This window comes from Pistacia vera, unplaced genomic scaffold, assembly GCF_008641045.1.
Source record: "Pistacia vera cultivar Batoury unplaced genomic scaffold, PisVer_v2 Contig1144, whole genome shotgun sequence".
Lineage (NCBI taxonomy): Eukaryota > Viridiplantae > Streptophyta > Magnoliopsida > Sapindales > Anacardiaceae > Pistacia > Pistacia vera.
The window spans coordinates 228230-238178 of record NW_022195187.1 but is presented as its reverse complement, the minus strand read 5'-3'; positions in this window follow the sequence as shown (position 1 = coordinate 238178).

Below are 9949 nucleotides of genomic sequence, written 5' to 3'. Positions count from 1 at the left end.
ATTGCATCGGGAAATTATTGCGGTTTCAACCAAGAATTAATTAATTTTCTTTATTCCAACATATGATCTCGATCATTTCCAATTGTCAAACCCTTGTTATTTATACATGTGCATGCTTTTGAAATTTTATGCAAGAAGGTCACAACGTAAGGCTTTAGAAGGAAATTTTAAAGTATTCTTGCTGTTGAATCTAGGACGTAATTCATGTGTCAAATCTATAAATGTATGCTATTGCTATATATGAACATGTATAATGTGTTTTATAGATTATCAATTTTAATGAAATGTATAATTGATTATTTTCAAAATGATAATCTACTGTTGCAGATCTCATTTGGGTTCTGGTACTTTTTAATATAAATTTGATATGTCTTTTTGAAGCAGTTCTTAATTCTACTGTTGCTAGGTAAATGAATATATCTTGATTTGTTTGAAGTTGTTTTCGATCGTAATTTGGACGGTGCACGGGAAAGGAAGAAAATGAAATAACACAATGCATGTGCAAGGTTAATATTATGTTTGGACCACGTGGAAAATATTGACTACAAAACAAGGAAGAGGAGTAAGATACCGGCACAAAGTTTCTTTGGTCATTTGTCTTCTCTTGCGGCAACAAGTGAGAGGAAGAATGGCCCATAACCATGAACCCTAATTAATTGGGAAATGACCCTTTATTAGAGTACTGTCATTATTTTGTCCTTTCAAAATTAATTTTGTACTCGAAGTTTATAATATAAGTGGATTTTGGGATTATACATTCTATATGATGAATATAGAGTTTTAAATCAAAGCTATATCACTTAATTATGGAAAATGAAATTTCAACATTAATTATTTCGTAACAAAAAAGTTGTCTTAAAATGTCAGATATCGTGTAGTGACATGTTAATGCTATCAAACTTTAATAATACATACATGAAAACAGATTTTATGATTTCACAATTTTTAATATATAATTTTAAATCAATGTTATGTCACTTAATATATAAAATTGAGATACAAATATAGAATGTACAAATTACTATTGGAGTTATCGACGACTACAACAATAAGGGGTGACATAGACGCATTAATTTGATAAGAGTTAGGAATAAGAATCCTTGTAATATTAGGTTTTAGTCTTTTAAATCTAATATATAAACACATTTTTTCTTTTGTATGACTCTAATAGCAAATCATATGATAAATTACATTCATTGTAAACGAGATAGGTGAGATAGTATTGAAATAACATTGATTCTGTTGAATGTAGCTTGTTAATTGGGTGAATCCGGGTATATCGCGCGTATTTCTTTTTTCTCTTTACTATTTATGTTAGTGTGTGTTTACTGTTTTTCGTTTCGTATTACTCTAGATTGTTTCAATTATAATGATGCTATATATCAAATTTTATTGATACATAGAAAGACAAAGAAATAAGAGAGAGCTAAACATAAATTGAATAAAAAATTATAATTACATTCTAACTCCATAAGGTTTGCCTAACCAAAGTTTCGCTACGATCCCAAATAATAACAAGTGCCCGTGAATTCATGATGTTAGCAGTTACATCAGTTAAATTTTAGTGTTTGTAGCTAGGAGTTGGATCTACACATGAAATTGGGTCGTAAAGTGGGTGGTTTGGTCCGATTTGAATTTCACTAGGATTAACAGTTAATCTCAAGTAAAACACTAATTAAAGTTCAACGTCCATATTCAGTGAACCCAATGAAGAAATTCTAACCAACCCTTGGGTGGTCGAGTGGTTCGATAGAAGTTCCTGGATGTATTATTTAAGAAATTCTGAGTTCGAATCTCTTCTCGATTGCTAATGGGGATGGTCACTCGAGCTTTTACTTGATCGATAGTCGTAGGCTGACTAGGGATGTTCGATTCTGGGTACCCTGTATTTTTTGAAGGAACCGAAACTGGAACCGACGGTTCCTTGAAATTTGGAACTGGAATCGGAACCGACGGTTTCGATTTTTTAGGTACCCAGAACTGGAACCTGTAACAACAGTTCCAATTCCGGTTCTGGGTACCCTATAAAATTACAATAACCCCCCAAAAGTTTTTAAAATGGCAAAAAACCCTTAAAAACTTACAAATACCCCCCCACTTGGAACTTGTTAACAAAAATAAAATTATAAATTATAAATTCAAAATTCAAAATTCAAAATTCAAAATTCAAAATTCAAAATTCAAAATTACAAACTTCATTACTTTGTAAAGATAGATTCTCAAAAGTCAAACCAACTTACTTTAAATGTTATGAAATATAAATATAAATGTATTCACATAATTTTTTCTATAAAAGTTTTTATTAATCCTCTACTCTTTAATTTTATTTTATATTAGTCTCGGTTCTTAGTTCTGATTCCGGTTCCTAACCATAAAAACCGAAACCGCACAATAACAGTTCCAAATTAAAAAATATATATATTTAACATAGTCTTAATGCTGCAGTGGACCATCATCCAATCACAGAACCGTGTGCAATCTAATCCATTACATGCAAGCTCGATCCTAAAAGAAGACATATTCATGGTCCACCAAAAAAATAAGCAAAAGGTGATTGCTTCCATTACACGAAACCCGATTCATTTGTGTCGTCTTTTGACCATATCAACAACCACAAGATCAAGGGGAAAAATATAATTAAGAAAATAAAAGAAAGAAAGAAAGAAGAAGAAGAGTTGCAAGAGAGAATTTAATGTAAAATATTGACACGGAAACAACATATCAAACAATGTTTTCAGTAGGATTGCAACATGTGGTTGCCAGAACGCCATTTATGGCTGCTAGCAGTAGAGTGTGAGTCTCCTTGAGCCTCCTGGTATTGCTCAGCCAATATCATCTCTAGCTCACTCGGTCGGCATGGGATTGTGAGCGCACCTTCACGATCAAATCCATACTCTTCGGCCGCTTGCTCTAGAAGTCTCAGAAAAGTGGGGTGCGTCAAATAATTCAATGGTACAATGAATCTCTTTGGACGTTCATCACCTTCCACAGCTAAGACAGCAACATGTCCTTTAACATCTTCCGGCACATGGGTTGAATCTCTAAATTCTTCATAATCATCATCAGAATAGAAATTCCATTTTTTACTCAAGAGACGACTCTTTTGTAGCTTCTTAACAACAACCTTAAGCTTTACAATACCATTAGTCTTGATTAGCTAAGCCAAGGTAGTGTCTAGTGTGTGTAGTTTATTTAGTGAGAAGTATTGAATTGGTGGTTCTTCTTAGGTTGGTTTATACATAGTGGTAGAGGATGAGGGATAAGATTGGACGGCTGATATCTAATTAAAAAGAAGAATCAAGAAAAAGTGAGAATGAGAGAGAGGACTGACGTTTTATTTAATAAGGAGACCAGTGCATGTGAATGAGAACATCAGAACACTATAGTTATCAACTTAAAATGAAACGTCCCTTTAGTCATGTCTGCCTTCAAATTATTGATAGATGTTTTGCCAAAAATACACAATAATGTCAGCACCACCAATCAGAGTTTAAAAAGCACTTAAAGATAAGATAGTATTAGCTGTCAAAATCTCAAACCGTCTCAAAGAGATATTTTATATTAATCCTATCACATTTTAAGATAAAGATTAAGAAGTGATTCCCACGTATCAAGACAACTTGTAAAAACACTCATTACATTGACCTCAAATGTATAAATAGACACCTCTCTTCTGAAAAGGAGAGGTTGGGCATATGTAAGCTATGTACAAATTTGAGCTTCATTATTTTTCTCTGTAAACAAAGCATTTCTCCATTCTTTGTACGCCTTTCAAAGAAAAATAAAGTAACAGTGGATGTAGGATTCATTTTAAGCATCTGAACCACTATAAAAATCTCTCTTGCCAATCTTTTATTTATGTTTCTGCAAATATATATAATCTCAGCACTATAAACACTTCTCATGAATCATTCACATGTAATTTCTAAGAACAGCTTAACACTTTACACGTGCGAGTCGTTGGTTTCATAATCACGCATCAACAGTTTGGTACTAGAAGGAGGGCATGATTCACACCAGCTCTCCATGTTTTTCCAGCAAGCTTCAAAATCTTCACATAATCAGATGTGAAAATATGAGCTTGATAAAGTCTAAATCTGGTGATCTAATAAGCACAACAGATGTAGCCCTTTGAGTTAGCTTTCCGATGGCCCAAGAATCATCCAAATCCGAGGTCTATAGCTCAAGTTATTGTCAAAATACTGAAGCCTATTTCGTATCAGAACTCTTAGATCGTGTGGCCAGACCGTAGATCGCACGCATCAGAGCTCTCAAATAGCAGATCGCATGTATCAAAGCTCTCAAATCGCTTGGCCAGATCGCATGCATCAAACCTCTCAGATCGTGCTTTCGAGCACTCAGATCGCACGTTCAAGATCGTTGAGATCACTCATTTAGATCATTTAGATCGCACTTCCGAGCGGTCGGATCATGCTTCCGAGCGCTTAGATCGCTGATCTCGAGTTCTCAGATCAAGCTTCGCGCTTTCTGATCAAACTCCTTGTCTTCGCAAATCAGGTTTCACGCTTTCTGATCGAACTCTTCGTGCTATATGTTTTCTGATCGAACTCTTTGTGCTCTCAGATCGCGTGGTCAGATCATAGATCATGTGCATCAGAGCTCTCAAATCGCCTAGCCAGATCACAAATTGCACACATCAGAGCTCTTAGATCGCATGGCCAAATCGCAGATCACACATATCAAAACTCTCAGATTGCAAATCGCACGCATCGGAGCTCTCAGATCGCATGGCCAGATCACAGATCGTACACATGAGCCCTCTCAGATCACGTGGTCAAATCGCAAATTGCACACATCAAAGCTCTCAGATCGCTTGGTCAGATTGCAGATCACACGCATTAGAGCTCTTAGATCATCCTTCTGAGCACCCAGATCGCTCTTCCAAGTGCTTAGATCACTGATCTCGAGTTCTCAGATCAAGCTTCGCACTTTTTGATCGAACTCCTTGTGTTCTTAGATCAAGCTTCGCGCTTTTTGATCGAACTCCTTATGTTCTCAGATCAAGCTTTGCGCGATCAAACTCCTTGTGTTCTCAAATCAAGCTTCACACTTTCTGATCGAACTCTTTGTGATATATGCTTTCTGATCAAACTCCTTGTGCTCTCAAATCGCAAAGAGCTCTCAAGCTCTCAGATTGCAAAAAGCTCTTAAGTTCTCAGATTAAAGCTCATTGCACTTCATATCGAGCTCCTTATGCTCTTTAATCAAGCTCATAAGCTTTCTCATTTGCTTGAGATTGCACGCTGTGGATCATTCAGATCGCATGCCTCAAGCTCTCAAGTTGAGCCGCTACTAGATCGCGATCAGCTCATAGCTCTCAAATCGTAATCAGCTCTTAGCTTTGAGATTAGGAACAGCCTCAGGTCGTGCTCTCAGCTCTCAGATCGCGATCAGCTGCCAACGTTAGAAAAAATGCGTAGAAAACTCAAAATAGCACTGAAACATGCCAAAATGGTGGATTTTGGCCCCGAAAATGGCCCCAACTGGGTTCCCCTATTGGCACGATGTAGAGCTTGAAACGAGCCTTCCGTGGATATCTTACGGGCTCCAAACTCCTTTTAAATCAAAAGTTATTGTTGTTTTAATTTGGCTTGTCCATTTCAGGCCTCTAAGCCGTGCCTTTGGGCTTTTGATGTCAGCTCTCTCCAGGAATTCATCTATTGGACATTTTATATCAGTTCTCATATCGCTATCAGCTTCAAATCGCTCCAAGCTCTCAGATCGCAATCTTAGCTCTCAGCACTCGATTACGCCAAGCATAATTCGAGCTCTTTAGTTCGAGACTGTAGCCTATAGTGCAACAGCCATTTAGATCTAAGCTATGAGTTTTTGAAGTGTAATTATGCACTGCAAAAAACCGGGGGGTGGGGGGGGATGGTTTCTGTTTTCTGTTGTGTCAAAAATACACATTAATGTCAGCACCACCAATCAGAGTTCAACAAGCACGTAAGGATAAGGTGATATTAGTTGTCAAAAACTCAAACCGCCTCCAAGATAAGGATTAAAGAGTGGTCCCCACATGTCAAGACAACTTGCAAAAGCACTCATTACATTGACCTCAAAGGTATAAATTGACACCTCTCTTCATGAAAATGAGAGGTTGGGCATATGTGAGCTATGTACAAATTTGAGCTTCATTATTTTTCTCTGTAAACAAAACATTTATCCATTCTTTATACGTCTTATAGGCAATATCAGAAAAATAGTCAGAGAATAATAAAATAACAGTGGATGTAAGATTCGTTTTAAGCATCCGAACCACTATAGAAATTTTTCTTGCCAATCTTTTATTTATGTTTTTGCAAATATATATAATCTTAGCACCATAAACGCTTCTCATAAATCATTCATGTACAATTTCTAAGAACAGCTTAGCACTTTACACATACAAGTTATTGGTGTCATAATCATGCATCAACAATAGTCGACATGTAGGTTTCTGCCATGCAGTCCTTTTTTTCCTATCTAACTTCTTTTTGTTATTTTTCTCCGTACTTTTTCTCAAATAATTAAGTTCCAGTACTACTTAAGGTGAATAGCTAAACTTTATATATATATAACGGAAGTGGCACCAAATGACACTTGTTTGGGCTCGTTTCTAAGACACGGATTCAAATAACTCACATGGAAGACTGGGTGAAGGTGAAGTATCGAGGGTAACCTCAATTGATAAGTGACGTTTCCAACTCTTTTGACAATAGGAAATGGGCCCTCATACTTCCGTAACAGTCCCTTATGAAGTGGACTTGTGAATTTGTCAAATAATAATTATTAGATAAATATTATATGGGAGTAAGTCGTTATAATTGATATTAGAATTGAAAATTGAAATACCCTACAATTAATCATGGTGCTCTTTGATTGCCCGGTTTCATATATATATATATATGAATTGCTAGTGATGAGATTAAGAATTTTTGAGCCAACTATTTGGTGCACTTACAAGCAATGCACAAAAACTCGAATCTTTATTACCGGGACTTGATAACATACTTTACATAAAATGACCAAGTCTGTCCAACCCCCAATCTGTAGAAAAGGCATTTGAATACTGTGGTCAATTTTCTCCTAATGCTTCACCTGCACTGGTTATTTACAGGTAACCCAGCAGTCTGTATGTTGCATGAAAACGATCGAATATTATGAATATATTATTGACGACGTGTTATGGAAATTTGAAGGGTGCATTATTGACGACGTGTTATGGATTTGTTTTCACTATTCTAAAAACAGTGTTTTAAATATATGTTGTCAAAAACAACATTTGAAGTAAATATATATTCTCTTGTTTCTTATACGATTTTATCTTCATATGGTTTTGCTAATTGTTTAGCTCCTAGTATACGCAAACTCATTCTTTTTGTGATCGATGATTATGTGGGGCTAATTAAGCTCATTACTATTTAAGTGTTTTTGTTTTTCTTTCACTTTTCAATAAAATTTGCTTTACTCTAGTGATGTTCCCATTGATCACCGTCGACAACTATGACGTCTGAAGTAATTGCTGTCTCACCTTTTTCTTGATTAAAAGGGAAAAATTGATTGATCAAATTGATCGTTTTCTGAATTGTCATACTTCAAAACTAGAAGGATGAGATTGTAGCGTTTTCTGTACTAATTAAGAGCAGTTTTTAAAAGGTGTTAACCAAAACTATCTATATCACAGTGTCGGCAATCAACCATTAGAAACAAATAAAATAGTTCGTTTGTAAAAAAATTATATTAACCGATTGAGCTCATGCTTTATATTCCATTGATCACACATGTGATGATCTAAATATATATTTTAAGAAACTCTGCCATCTTGGACAATTTTCTTATTCTTTTGGAGCCTGCAATTCAATATGAAAACTTCTAGCATGTTATAATCATTCCTTCCAGCTTACAAGAATATTCATGAGAATTAATGCTTTTCTCTTTGATTACTTTAAGTCTTTAACTAGACCTTTTTTTTTTTTTTCATAAGATATGAAGAAGTTTATGCGCAATTGAAAATTCAAATGTGTTTTGGTTTTATCTGTTTAAAGAGCTGAAAGCTTCATGTGCATCTAGGATTCTTTATAAAGATTCTTCACGTCGTGAATTTTAAAAGCGACAAGAATATAATTACCTATCTACTGTATTTAAAAACACATCACACACAAGATTGCATACAATACAGAAAACAAAACATTATAAAAGTGAATGCATTGCTATAGACCTCAACTGTTTTTATGATGGGAAATTACCTGAAGTAAGCAGCAAACAGTGGACAAATTGAAAATTAGATGGACTCATTTCACAAATAATCTAAGCAATTAATTCTTTTCCAAATCAGATTCTTGGGTCCATTTAATGGAGTCTACGACAAATGAATGTGATAATTGATATTTTTTTCTGGGAAGGGATGTAGGTGACTGCCTATTATTATCTGTTTATTCACGAAAAAGCTGACTGAAGGACCCAAAATGACCTAATCATCACCTGAAACTTGGACTCCTAGTCTCAGTCATTCTGATAAAAGTGTTTTTAGCTCCATGCTTCTAGTCTCGAGCATTTATGATAAAAGTGTTCTGAGCTCCATGCATGATATGGATGAGCTGGAAGCAAAAAGTGCAAAAAGTTCTATGATCAAATCATACTTGTTAATAAAACAAACGAACAGGTGGTGGGGGATCACACGCCTGACTTTTTAATCAGATATTTTTGGTGCTACATTGTTTCGACAATATCTGGTTTCAATCTATATCGATAACTTTTAATTAAATATTGAAATTGGAGCACATGGACAACCTGTTCTTTTGACAGCAGGCCGAGCATGATTGCCTAATTGATGAGAAGCTTCAAAAGTGTTGAGATTTCTTTTTCTTTGCTTTGTTTTACTCAAACAAGTTGTTGGTTGAGTGGAGGAGGGTAACCGGAATTCTCATTTTATCCCCCAAAAAGGAAAAAGTTCGTTTTGGACTAGCTCGAACAGTTAACGCATCATCCATTCGTGTAAGTATTAAGGTGATGTTTGATTTGTGGATTAGAAATTGATGGAATGAAAGTATTATGAATGAATATAATGAAATTACTTTGTTAGTAGGAAACTAAATAACAAAAGCTTAAGCAATGTTGAAGCCTCGAAGTTGAAGGTGAAGGGAGTATACTTAATGGAGTACAGTAGAGCAGCAGTAATGATACTGGTGAATGTAGGGTGCTACTAGGGCCATGCATGGTTCATTAAGATCCTTTAAAATATAAGTTAATGTAATGTCAATTGTGGCCAGGTCACAGGCGTGATTCCAAACACATCAATCAATTAATTAATTAATTAAAAACATCAATGGACATGAAAGAAAAGATACGGTCAAGTCTTCCATCTCAATCACTTTCTGGTTTCTGCACAAACTTTGTCCTTGTTCCCTCTCTATAATTCGTTTTTACTGATAATATTTCGTTTTTACTGTTGTTTGATATACGGTACAGTGGTTTTTAAAGATGATACATCTATGAAGAGTGCTTCCTCTGCACCACCATTGTATATTCAGTATGTATGTTGAGAATTTTTTTTTTTAATAACCGAGAGTGTTCGGACTAGCTTAAACATACCTTAATTAATTCTCCAAAACCTTGGAATTACCGGTTAAGTAAGAGCTCCAATAGCTATTCTTATTAACAACCAAAAAGATACTCGAACTCAGGACTTTTTGAATAATACACCCAAGAATCCTTACCGAACCACTTAATTATTCAAAGATAGTTTATACGCTGAGAATTGGATATAGCCAAGTAAGACTGTTTTAATGATAATTACTAATTAGAGTCTATCGTTTAGATGGAAAGTTTGAAATATTTATTTTGTTAGTATAGTTTTATGGGGAAGAGCATAACATGCAAGAGATTTAATTTATGCAGCTCCAACCATAAAATTATGCGTATTCACCATCCAATTTGATGTGTTATA